The sequence below is a fragment of the Oryctolagus cuniculus genome, chromosome 5 (genome assembly GCF_051225735.1).
Source record: "Oryctolagus cuniculus isolate XC-2025 breed Fujian yellow rabbit chromosome 5, ASM5122573v1, whole genome shotgun sequence".
NCBI classification, from domain to species: Eukaryota; Metazoa; Chordata; class Mammalia; order Lagomorpha; family Leporidae; genus Oryctolagus; species Oryctolagus cuniculus.
Genome location: NC_142871.1, coordinates 96565360 through 96578101, shown reverse-complemented (window position 1 = coordinate 96578101; position 12742 = coordinate 96565360). Strand labels below are relative to the sequence as shown.

The window sequence follows — 12742 nt, the reverse complement described above, 5'->3', positions numbered from 1 at the left end:
TGCTATTTTAATAAGAGGCGATAGAGGAAATTATTTAGATTATTAGGTTATTGTTCAGCAAATATTTGCTCCTCACACATTCATGATAAGAGTATTGAGGTCAGGATTGTGGTGCAGCAGATAAAGTTGTTCCTTGAGATGCCCACATTCTATATCTGAATACCTGTTTCAGCTGCTCCACTCTTCCAATATAGCTCCGTGCTAATGCACCCTTCAATAAAATCTCCAGTACTTGGGTTTCTGCCATCCATCTGGGAGACCATGATAGAGTTCCAGGCTTCCAGCTTTGGACTGGCCCAGCCCTGGCTGTTATAGGCATTTGGGGAGTAAACCAGCAGATGAAAGACATATCTCTTTTCTCTTTGTTTCATCCTCTGTCTCTCTCACTCTGCCTTTCAAATAAACTAAATTATTAAAAAAAAAAAAGTGTTAAGTCTGCCCCTTTTATGCTGGGGTTGCTCATCTTTCTTTGACCAATAGAATGTGAGCAGAAGTAACAATGGAGGGCCAGCGCTGTGGTGCAGTGGGTTAATCCTCGGTACCTGCATCCCATGTGGGCACCAGTTCTGGTCCTGGCTGCTCCTCTTCTGATCCAGCTCTCTGCTGTGGCCAGGGAAGGCAGTGGATGATGGCCTGAGCACTTGGGCCCCTACACCTGAGTGGGAGACCAGGAAGACACTCCTAGCTCCTGGCTTCAGATAGGCCCAGTTCCGGCCATTGTGGCCATTTGGGGTGTGAACCGGTGGATGGAAGACCCTTCTCTCTGTCTCTCCCTTTTGCTGTAACTCTGCCTCTCAAATAAATAAATAAAATCTTTACAAAAAAAAAAAAAAGTAGCAGTGAGTCAATTCTCCCTAGCCTTCAAGAGGCACCACATGATTTTTGATCTGTGACACAAGAATAACATCCCTCATGGAGCCACCATTCCTTCATCTTGAACCCCAGAATAAGACATCAAGCAGATTGTTTAGACAAGCAACCTGAATTAGAGTTGCCTTGGTGATCCATAAAATCTCCAGAAAAAAAAAATGAATGCTCATGTATACACTTTTGAGATTTTGTTGGCTACACAGCAAAAGGTCACTAACACAATAATTATTTGCTAAATCTCAGTAAAGCCTAAAAAAGTGAGTGAACTGAGGTTATGACTGGGAATTCATTTAATGATTTGTTCACTTTAAATTTATGCTAAATGTTCACTGTAGGATAATATTCAACTCTGGTATATTTAATTAGAGACTTTCTGGTCAGTGATTCCTTGATACTTCCTTGATCTACTTCAAAATATAACTATGGGGGTAGGTGTTTGGTGCACTTGTTAAGACTGCTCAGAGTAGGCACATCCGCTGTTGGAGTGCCTGGGTTCCAGTCTGGGCTCTGCTTCTGATTCCAACTTCCTGCTAGTACACACCTTGGTTGGCAGCAGGTGATGGCTCCCACCCACATGAGAGACCTTGAGTGTCCAGCTCCTTGCTTTGGGCAGGTGCACCCCTTGCTGGCATTTGTAGAGCAAACCAGTGGTTGGAATATCTCACTCTATTTATCAGTTTCTGTTTCTCTCTGCCTTTCAAAAATTTTTTAAAACTCTTTATTAAAAAGATTTTTTAATAAAGAAATTTCCCATGTGAGTTGCAGGAACCCAATTATTTGAGTTGTTACCTGCTGCCTCCCAAGTTGTGTGTTAGCAAGAAGCTGGCATCAGGGCTAAGAAAGGACTCGAATCAAGGCACACTGATACAGCATGCGGGTATCCCCAGTGGCATTTTAACTGCTAGGCTAAATACTCATGCTGCTACTTCGATGTTTAAGGCAAGGAAACTAGCTACCACCAACTTTTTCATGTATTTAACAAATGTTTTTCTTAAGAATACTATGTATCACTAATTTCTTGAATATTCTCCACCCTTAATTTTTTTACTGTATACATAGTTGTTTATTGCATAGTATCAATTTTGGATATTCATAACCTTGAGAGAAGTTTCAATTTATTTTCCTTTTTATTTTTTTGTAAGATAACAATATAACAAAATATTTTACATATGGGAATCTGAAGGATAATTCATGGAAATAAAGATTATAAGTAGTAACAAAATTTACTTTATAGAAAAATGAAATAAAATGTCTCTCCATATGTATAATGTATAAAGATTGAATTACTTGTGGAAGTGATTTAAATTCAAATTTTGTGTTCCCACAGAGACTTGAGCAAAGCCTCCTGTCTTGTACCACAAAGCTCTTAAGTGTTCTTAAAATGCTCATTTCTGTAAGTCCTGTAGTCAAGAATATGAATCTGGTGGCTGGTGTTGTGGTGCAGCAGGTTAAGCCACCACCTGAGATGCCAGCATCCCATATGGGCACCAGCTGAGTCCCTCATGTTCCACTTCCTATCCAGCTCCCTGCTAATGGACTCGGAAAGCAGCAAAGGAGGGTCTTGTGATTGAGCCCCTGCCACCTACCTGGGAGACCTAGAAGAAGCTCCTGGCTCTTGGTTTCAGCCTGGCTCAGTCCTGGCTGTTACTGACATCTGGGGAGTGAACCAGCAGATGGAAAATTTCTCTCTCTCTGTCTCTCTCTCTCTCTCTCTCCTTCCTTTTAAATATTTTTAAAAAAGATTTATTTATTTGAAAGGCAGAGTTACATGCAGAGAAAGAAAGGTCTTCCATCCGATAGTTCACTCCCCAGTTGGCCACAACGGCCAGATCTGTTCCGATCCGAAGCCAGAAGCTTCTTCCCGGTCTCCCACGTGGGTGCAGGGGCCCAAGGACTTGGGCCATCTTTCACTGCTTTCACAGGCCATAGCAGAGAGCTGGATTGGAAGTGGAGCAGCCGGGACTCGAACCAGCGTCCATATGGGATGCCGGCACTTCAGGCCAGGGCATTAACCCGCTGCACCACAGCACCGGCCCCAGAAGAAAGGCATAAATCATTTAACCCCCCCCCCCAAAAAAAAAGAGTATGAACCTGACAAAGCTGACGTTCATTCAGCTCAGTCCATTCTGCAAATGTTTACTGAGCTACATCTTCTCCGTCCAGCCAGCTCTGTGTATCCAAAGAGAAGCAGGACCTCAGTGAGACCCGAGATGTATAAATAGAATTGGTGAGCAAGGTGACTCCTCACCTTGTTAGCTCTGCTCTTACATGTTAACTACTTTGATGCCTCCTCATGCTATTCACTTGGTGTTAAAATACCAGTCCTCTTGGTGAGCAGTTAGCTTAGCCGTTAAATACTTGCCATCCCACATCAGAGTACCTGAGTTGAATACCCAGTTTGGCTTCTGATTCCAACTTCATGCTAATATAGATACTGGGAGGCAGTGATGACCACTTAAGTAAATGAGTTCTTATCACTCAGGTGGAGAGCCTGCATTGAGTTCCTGGTTCCTAACTCTGGCTGGGTCCAGCCCTTGCCATTGCAGGCATTTGAGGAGTGAACCAACTGATGGAAAGATTTCATTCTGTCTTGGCCGGCGCCGCGGCTCACTTGGCTAATCCTCTGCTCTGCGGTGCTGGCACCCCGAGCTCTAGTCCCAGTTGCTCCTCTTCCAGTCCGGCTCTCTGCTGTGGCCCAGGAAGGCAGTGGAGGATGGCCCAGGTCCTTGGGCCCTGTACCTGCATGGGAGACCAGGAGGAGGCACCTGGCTCCTGGTTTCAGATTGGCGCAGCGCGCCAGCCATGGTGGCCATTTGGGGGGTGAACCCCATTTGGGGGGTGAACCAATGGAGAAGGAAGACCTTTCTCTCTCACTGTCTAACTCTGCCTGTCAAATAAATAAATAAAATTACACTCTGTCTCCCCCCCCCAAAAAAAGGATCAGTCATCTGTGGGAAATTTGTTCCAGATCCCCCAGGATAATAAAATGTCATGGTATAACATAGACACATCCTCCTGTATACTTTAAATCATCTCTATATTATTTATATAACCTAGTAATATCTTAAATCTTATATGGATAGCTGCTATATTGTTATTGTTTAAGTAATAATGACAATAAAAAGAAAGTTTATACTTATCCAGTGCAGTCACAACCATCATAGGCTTAGCTATGTTTTCCTCCTGTGATTGGTGGAACCTGGGCTGTGGAAATTGTGAAAACAGAGACCTATGACTTCTAATCTAATTCTGCTCCTCTAGAATGGGCTTTTGAGCATTTGCTCTCTCTTCATTTCTATAGTTTAGTTAGGTTACTTTTGTCTTGGTTAATATGGAAAAAATGACCAGTCTTCTCTGTTCTTCTGATGACCAAACTTGAGCTAAAGGTCATGGAATAGGGCAAAACAGATGAAAGATTATTATTAGGACATTTGACAGTTCAATGAAACTGTTTGAGGTGATGATCTTTGGTTGCACTTGTGCTGTTGTCTTCAGTTTAAAATATAATGCTTCCAGAACAGTTCTGACTAACTAGGTGAGAGTAAGTAAGAAAAATGGTAGCAAATTTTCCAGAAGCTAAGGTGTTAAGAGATGTGTAATAATCTGTTTAATGAGTTTTAAAATATTACCTATTGATAATTGACATTTCTGCTTTTAGTCTTTTATATTGAAAACTTAAACAATAATATCAGTGTACTTCCATTCTACAGTAAATTCAGGAGGATAAACAGTATCAAATTTTTAAAAGTTAATTTATGTGAAATACAGAGTGACAGAGATAGACAGAGATCTCCAATCTGCTGGTTCACACCTCCAACCCCCCAAATGCTAGCAACAGCCAAGACTGGGTCTGTCTGAAGTCAAGAAAAAGAATCTCAATCCAGGTCTCTCCCATATGAGTACAGGAATCCAAGTATCTGGCCCATCACCTTCTGCATCCCAGAGAGTACATTGGCAGGAAGCTGGGATTGAGGCTTTAATTCAAACCTATTCATCTGATAGGGGGATGCAGGCATCCTAACCAATCAAACACCTGTCTTTCAATCTTTTTAAAGAAATGATTTATGATTTTACAGTGAGTACATTAAATGTTTTTCATGATAAAGTGTGGTGGATGCAGATGTTGCTAGTTATGAATATGGCTAAAGAACTCTAAGGGGCATGTTGTAAGAACCTCTCTTTGGGGATTTGATTGTTTCCTGTAATTTTTCCCTATAAATTTCAGATGGTTCACATCTGTACAGCTTTGTTAATGATTGAGGAAATAAACAAAACTTCTTTTAAAGGTTACAAAATCATATTCACTAAACACTGAAGCACATACTCTTCTTTTTCAATTGGGGATAATGATCAAATTACTCTATCTATTTGGGTTCTTGGTTGAAGGCAGCAGAAATCTACTCTGGCTATTTTTTCCAGCAATAGAGTATCAAGTATCACACAAAATCACCAGAAATATAGAAAATCAAGTGTGCAAAATGTGCAGGGCTGTCTTTTAGGCTGGCACTGTTGGCACTGTCGCGTTTAGACCAATGGTCATAAACATCTACCCATTGTGAATCATCCCTATCTCTGAATCTTTGTATAACTTGTTCCAAATTTCAGGTTTCAGGTAAGAGCATTCAAATGGCTTATCCTAGGTCCAATTTTATGTCTATGCCCCAGCTACCAGGTAGTGGAGAGAAAAGACTCTGGTGTGGGGAGCAAACCGGACTAGACTGTTACTGGAATTAAGACTTATTCTATGCATCTGCTCTCCCACAATATGGCGCTGGGAGAGAAGTAAACAGCTTCCGCACAGCTGCCTCCAGTTCAACCAATTAACTGTAGGACTTGCTCCTGATTGGAGAGCAGCGTACTCGGCGTGTGGGCAGCCGAGTTGGGATTGGCAGAGAAGGACTATAAAGGAGGAGAGAGACGGCATGCACCAGGAACATCTAAGGGGAACATCTAAGGGAACCCGTGCAGCCCCCCAGAGAGCCGGCCGGCGGTGTGCCGCTCCCCTGCGGAAGTGGGGAATGCGGCCAGGGGGAACTGCCCTTCCACGGAGGTGGAAGGGATAGTAGCCAACCCGGGAAGAACCAGCAGCAAACCCGGGGAGGGCCGAGCAGACGAAAGAACAGCGCAGGGTCCTGTGTCGTTCCTCCACGAAGAGGGGGAGCGACATAATGGTGCCGTGACTCGGATAGGAAACCTAGGAGGGAAGAAATGACTCGGATAGGAAACTTAGGACGGATATGAAACTTAGGAGGGAAGAAACGGGAAGAACTAGGGAAAATATCGGAGAGAGAAACTAGCAAACAGCCTAGGGAAAAGCCGGACGAAAAAGGAGCCGGAAGAAGCTATTGAAAGCCTAGGCATAGACTCAGATACGGACTACGGGGGGAAGCTGGGAGAAATCTCTAAGGTCGAAAGTGAAAGTGAAAGCTAGAACAAACAGACTCGGACGCGGACTGTGGGGAGAGGCCAGGAGAAATGAGGGAGGAATATTGTTGGAGGAAAGCTTGGGAAAACATACCGGGTAGAGAAAAATGTTAGGGAAATTGAAGCCGCGGGGGGCAGGCCAAGGCGGAAACGAAAGCCACTTTGGGGTTCTCAAGTTAGCCCGGGAATAGGGGGCGAAAAGTTGAAACCAGAAGCTGAGACGTAAGCCAGATTGGGATCCGTCTGATTAGCCCGGGGAGCAAAGGACGGGAAGCCAAATCGTGGGGCGGAGACGTACGCTGGGTTGAATTCGCCAGGCTAGCCCGGGGAACTTGGATTGAATGCTAGTGGTGGAGACGCAAGCTACGCTGTGTTACTCGCGGAAGCCGCCGCGTGCAGAGAGAGCACGGGGCGTGAATAGATAGGGAACGCTGGCGTAGGCCGTGGTTCAGACGCGAAAGGGTTAAGCGCGAAGCCGAGCCGCGCAAAGCCGGGAAGCTGCGCAGATGAGAGAGGCGCGCGGGCTGAAGCGGCGCAGAGCCGGGAACCCGCCGGCGGCGGGGCGAGGTGCCGGGAAGCTGCGGGGATAAGAGAAACAGAAGTTTGGAAGTGAAGTAAAAGAGAAATGGGAATGCTGGAAGATAGAAGTGAAATGGGAGAGGTAGGAATGCCCGGAGATAGAGAAATAGAGAAAAATAAGGCCTCCCCTCAACATGCCAATTAGAAGGCTTGGATTCGGTCTGCCCGATTAGTGAGGCGATGAGCACCTGGGCGGCTAGCCGCAGGTCACCGAAGACAGGCACGAATTAACATCAGTAAAGCTTCCCCACAATGCAACAATTAGGAGGCTTGGATTCGGTCTGCCTGATTTAAGGCGGTAAGCGCCAGCAAAGCTCGACCAGAGTATGAGCTGCAGGTCACCGAAGATAGGCACGAACCAACACTAATGAGTCTCCCCCACAATAAGGCAATGAGAAGGCTTGGATTCGGTTTGCCTGATAGGTCTTGTAAGTCCCCTGCAGGCAGAGCAGAGCATGCGCTGCAGGGCACCGAATACAGGCACGCATCAGCGCCTAAAAACCTCCTCACAACATGGCGAAGAGAGGACCCGGATTCGGTTTTCCTGATTGATAGGACTTGTAAGAGCCTGTGGCAACTCTAGCAAGTAGAGCAGAGTGTGTGCCGCGGGACACCGAAGACAGGCGCGTATCAACGCCAAAAATAAAAAGAAAGGGGGATCTGTGGGGAGCAAACCGGACTAGACTGTTACTGGAATTAAGACTTATTCTATGCATCTGCTCTCCCACAATATGGCGCTGGGAGAGAAGTAAACAGCTTCCGCACAGCTGCCTCCAGTTCAACCAATTAACTGTAGGACTTGCTCCTGATTGGAGAGCAGCGTACTCGGCGTGTGGGCAGCCGAGTTGGGATTGGCAGAGAAGGACTATAAAGGAGGAGAGAGACGGCATGCACCAGGAACATCTATGGGGAACATCTAAGGGAACCCGTGCAGCCCCCCAGAGAGCCGGCCGGCGGTGTGCCGCTCCCCTGCGGAAGTGGGGAATGCGGCCAGGGGGAACTGCCCTTCCACGGAGGTGGAAGGGATAGTAGCCAACCCGGGAAGAACCAGCAGCAAACCCGGGGAGGGCCGAGCAGACGAAAGAACAGCGCAGGGTCCTGTGTCGTTCCTCCACGAAGAGGGGGAGCGACACTCTGGTACAAATCAGTTTCCAAAATGTGAAGTAGTCCCTGCCATTCACCAAGATTCAAAATGCAGCATTTTCTAGAAGCAGGATGGAATTCAGAAGCTAAACAGACAAAAAGCAAAAACAAACAAAGGCTATGGAGTTAACGCAATGACCTATGTAGTCCTAAGTGCAATGCTGGCACATAGAAAGCAATCAGTACATTTTAATGTTGTTATTTTTACTAATTCAATGATTCAGGCAGTGTGCTAATCTTTAGGGATAAGAAAAAAACAACAACAAAGTTTCTAATTTAAAAGCTTAGTATTTGAGAGTGTTAATTGAGGGAGAAATAGGTATGAGGACATAATTATGAAACCACTTAATGAGTGCTACATCAATAGATATGAAGTGGTGCTCTGGAAAAGATGGAAAAGGAAAACTAATTTTGCTATAAAGTCAGGACAGAGAAACCAATAGTTTAATGAATTGTGGAGACTTATAGGAGCATCATGAAGTTGCATGCATGGATGAATTCCTTTGACTACAGTGTAGGCTAAGGATTTCGAAGTATTCTGTATACCATATGAATGAATTTAAGTTTATCTGAAAGGTATGAAAGAAAAAAAACTATTTAATGATGCTTGTTAAGGCACAGTAAGGAAGACTTTATTCAGGACCACTGTGATAGGTATGGGGATTGTGGCAGTGAGGTTTTATAGAGATTGGTCTTAATTCTGAATACAGCCTGTGCAAATGGGAATTTATAGTCAAGGAGTTGGATTAACATCCATGGATGAAAAACTACTGAAAGCTAACATCAGAGGTAAAGTGGATTCTGGTTATAACAACCTAACAAGACTATTGCTGAAGATAGGCCAGGGTGATTACACATCACCTGGGCAATGGTAGAGGATGAAGAACCTCATGAAATATCAGGGTGCTAGGGGCAATCCCTGCTAAACTGACTTAGCATTGTTCTTCCTAAAACTGGGCTTTATAGGGAAGGACATAGATGGGCCTAGGAGAAGGTTTAGAAGCCTGATTAAAGTTTAGTTAAGAAAAGAATCATGAAAAAGCACCAGAACTTGATAAAGTCCATGGCATAATTAGATATTGGGAGAGGTAACTCTCTAGGAGTGGTGGAGAGAATGGATCAGAATGCATAGAAGCAGTGCCAAGAGTTCAGATAAAAGAAGATGCTGGGACATACTAAGTACAGATAGAGAGCAAGGCATTAATGTGGAAATAATTTATGACAGAATGAATTGGGTTGGTGATTCCAAAATTAGGACTGAAGAATGGAAAGAGTCCTGGATGACTTAAAGTCATAATAGGATTTGGCAAACGAATTGAGTCAAGTGAGAGGAGAAACATAGTGATTGTATTGGTCAGTTTTATGTCACTATAGTGAAATACATTGGTAAAACTACCTAAGAAGAAGAGAAGTTTAAATCACAGTTTTGAAGGCTTAAAGTCCAAATGGTAGAGTGAAGACTCTGATGAGGGCTCCACAGGGAATGTGTAGGAGAAAGTTCACATCTTGACCAGGAAATAAGAGAGGGAGCTGGGTTGTGAGAGGTTTGCTCCTTTTATAAAAACAACCCTATCATGAACTACCAGGAGATCATACGGGAGCTATCTTAATCCTTTCTGAGGGCAGGGTTGGCCCACAGTGACCAGGTCCTACCTCTTGAAGGCTCCATGGCATCTCTTAAACCCACGGCCCTGGATGCCAGTCCTCTAATCCCATGGAATCTTGGGAGACTACTAAATTATATCTAAACCAGAGCAATGAGTTGCTGTGATATATCTGTAGGTATTTAGTCTGCCTTACTGTAGGAGTTGCCAACATAGATCCAGTTAAGTCTGTTGAAATGCATAATAGCTGGGGAGTGTATGGAGATCATTTATACACCTATGATATGGATTCCTACTAAAATGAAGACAAAATTACAAAATTTTGCGAATTGTTTAGGAGAAGTTCATGGAACTTCCCAGCCATGGTGGGGAGATCTGTGGATCTCAGTCTAGGAATCCCTGGGGTAGCACCAGAACATGCAGAGGAGAGTCTAACAGGTATTTAGTGGCTGAGATGAAAGCTGAAAAACTCACAGATGTAGTCATGAGCTAAGTTGTTGAGTTTTGGCAACAATTAGGTTGGAGATATATCCACTACACGTAGTGAAACTCTGCAATTTCCTAAAATTATCAACTTCCTTGCAATTTTTTCATCTATCTGTCCCATTTATAGTAATGGTAATACTAATGGTAGGTACTATTCAATGAGCGCTTACCATGTGAAAGCCATGATGTGTGACACAAAGACAAGTGCCCTATCTGCTCTCAGGAGCAGAGAGTCCAAGTGGGAGATACTTAGAAGCACATTAAGTAGCAATACTAAAATATGTGTTGGAAGAGATCTGCACAATGGGTGCTAAGGGAGAGATGGGAAAGAGCGCCAAATTGCGCATACAAATTGTCACAAGGGTGCTTAGAGAAAGCTGCTTTGAGGGGGGACAAATGGGCTTTGTTCTGAAGGATTAATTGGATTTATCCTTGTAACACTTCAGTTTGATAAACAGCATAGCTGTCTTTTCTGGGGCACACAAGCACTTCAGGAGGACTTGAAGGTAAAGCACAAAAAATGAGGGAAAGACACTGGGTAGAAATGAGATTGCACAGATAAGTAGGGCTAGGGTGGTGGTCCAAAACGGAAGTGATTCCTAAGACAGGCAAGTGACATTGTGTGAAGAAGCCTGGTTGGGACAGCTTTGTGGGGTTTAGGACAGTGGTGAACCGGGAACCAGCTGACCAATGAAAAGGCATTCAAATTCAGCTCACACAAAAAATCTCATAGTCTGTGAGTAGTGGTTAAATTAAATGGGATTTTATGAGACATTTTAAGGGGTCTGGACTTAGAATAAGGAGGGTGCAGTACTGCTCTATAGGAGTTTAAATAGAGGAGTAGATACGAAGAGTTTTATCAATGATGAACTAGTGGAGACTGAATTTAAAGGGGACGAGTTTGCAGTCTGGGAAACTGCTTATGTGCCAAGGGCAGTGTGCAAGTCTTGAAATGATGGCGGCCGGGAACACGATACTTGTAGTGGTTATGAAGAGGAATTGGATACATTAAAGAATTACAGAGCTAGAAGCAGAGGGACTCAGTTACAGATTATCCAATCTGTGGGGGGTGGGGAGGAAGAGATGTAAGTGATAAGCCACAGAAACTAGTCAAAATAAATTGGCTTCTATTAACTTCCCGAAGGCTTTTAATATTAAATCCAAAATTAATTCAAAGCGGTAAACTAAGTCTTCATTTTTTTTTCTTCTTTCCTTTTGAATCGACTGAAGACTTATCTTGTGGCAATCTGGAAATAAACTTCCGAGATTGCTATGAATTATTTCCTTGCTTGGTTTCGCTTCCTCTTTCTTACTTCTCCATCTTTTTCTCAATGTTTTATTATTTTGGTTGTATGCTACAATATCTCATCAGAACTTAGCCTTTCCACCCAGAGATCTGGGGGAACCTTTGACATCTGATGCTACGTGTTTCTCCTGTAAATTTCCGGAAGTTTCCCCGTTGCTACTTTTACATGTTGCGGAAAACAGTGTAGTGCTTACGTGTTAAGTATTTTAGTTTCAGCAGAAATATCTAGCATTACATTTATTTCATTTTCTTAACTGGAACTTCTTTTCGTCCTAAAAGCAACGTAGTAGCAGACTGCGTAGTTTCCTCGTATAAAACAAATTTGCATAGGTGCTTCATATTTATAAGAACAGTAAAATCTAAGTGACCGGGAAGACAGGGGCTCTTCAAAATAAAACACCCGGGATGGACACTCAGAGATTTCCATCTCAGCCCCCTCCTGCTAAGGCAGGAATGGCGAACTATTTGCGCAGGAAGGCTGATACCCACGCAGGGCAGCCCACCCGGACTATGGCCGAGATCGCCAGGGTCTCTCCTCGCGACCCCCTGGTGTCTCGGGGGTCCTCGCCCTGTCTCGGACGCACTTTCTCTCTCCTGGAGCTCACTGCGGTTTGCACGCTGCACATTCCCGCGATCCAGTCGGCAGCGACTGGAAACAATATCCGCTGCGTAGGCGCCGTTTCGCTTGGAGAGGAGCGAAGGCGCCCAGCTTGGCCAGCTGCACCCCTCCCACGCCGAGCAGCACCCACCCACGCCGCGGCCTCCACGCCGGCTGGCAGGACAGCCCCACTCCGCTCGGGAGCGCGCCCCGCGCCCGCGCACCCCGTCGGCCCGCCCCGGCCCTTGGCGCCCCCGCCCCCTCGGGCGCTCCGTAGCCGTGACGTGTGCGCGGCGGGGCCGGGGACTCTGTGGGGCGCCGGCCGGCGGGCGGAGACCGACCCGGGATCTGTCCGAGCAGGAAGCAAGCAGTAGCCTGGCCGCCGCCGCCGCCGCAGCCCCGTCCTGGTGCAGTCCGCGTCGTCGTTCTTCCCGATCCCCTCGGCACCCCTAACCCCGCCCTCCGGCTTCACCGGCGACAGGTAGCCCCGCCGCCGCGCACCTGCCTTCGCTGCAGCACCGGTGAGTGTCCGCGCCCGGGACACTGTGGGGCGGCCGCGCCAGGACGCTTTTTTCCTGGCTCGGCCTTGCTTCGAGGCCTTCTCTGACCGCCCTGGGGCTGAAGACTCGGCTCACCTCTGAGGAACGCGGTTGGGACCAACAGGTGATGGGTGGGCCGGGGCGGTGGCGGCTCACCGTCCTGCCAGGGTGGTTCTCATTTCCAGACAGACAA

The 12742-nt window shown here is 45.7% G+C and overlaps 1 protein-coding gene across 9 annotated transcripts in view; it reads left to right on the top strand.

The window, feature by feature from the left end:
* The first annotated feature begins 12283 nt into the window (after nt 1–12283).
* The window catches only part of MYO6 (myosin VI), a 173821-nt gene continuing 173362 nt past the window's right edge, over nt 12284–12742 (top strand). For 7 of the 9 annotated variants that reach the window (XR_007923236.3, XM_008263127.5, XM_002714538.6 and 4 more), the window contains exon 1: nt 12284–12531. The gene's annotated coding sequence lies outside the window, so the exon portion shown is untranslated. The remainder of the gene's footprint in view (nt 12532–12742) is intronic. The other 2 variants (XR_016233926.1, XM_089332997.1) reach the window with 1 other exon arrangement.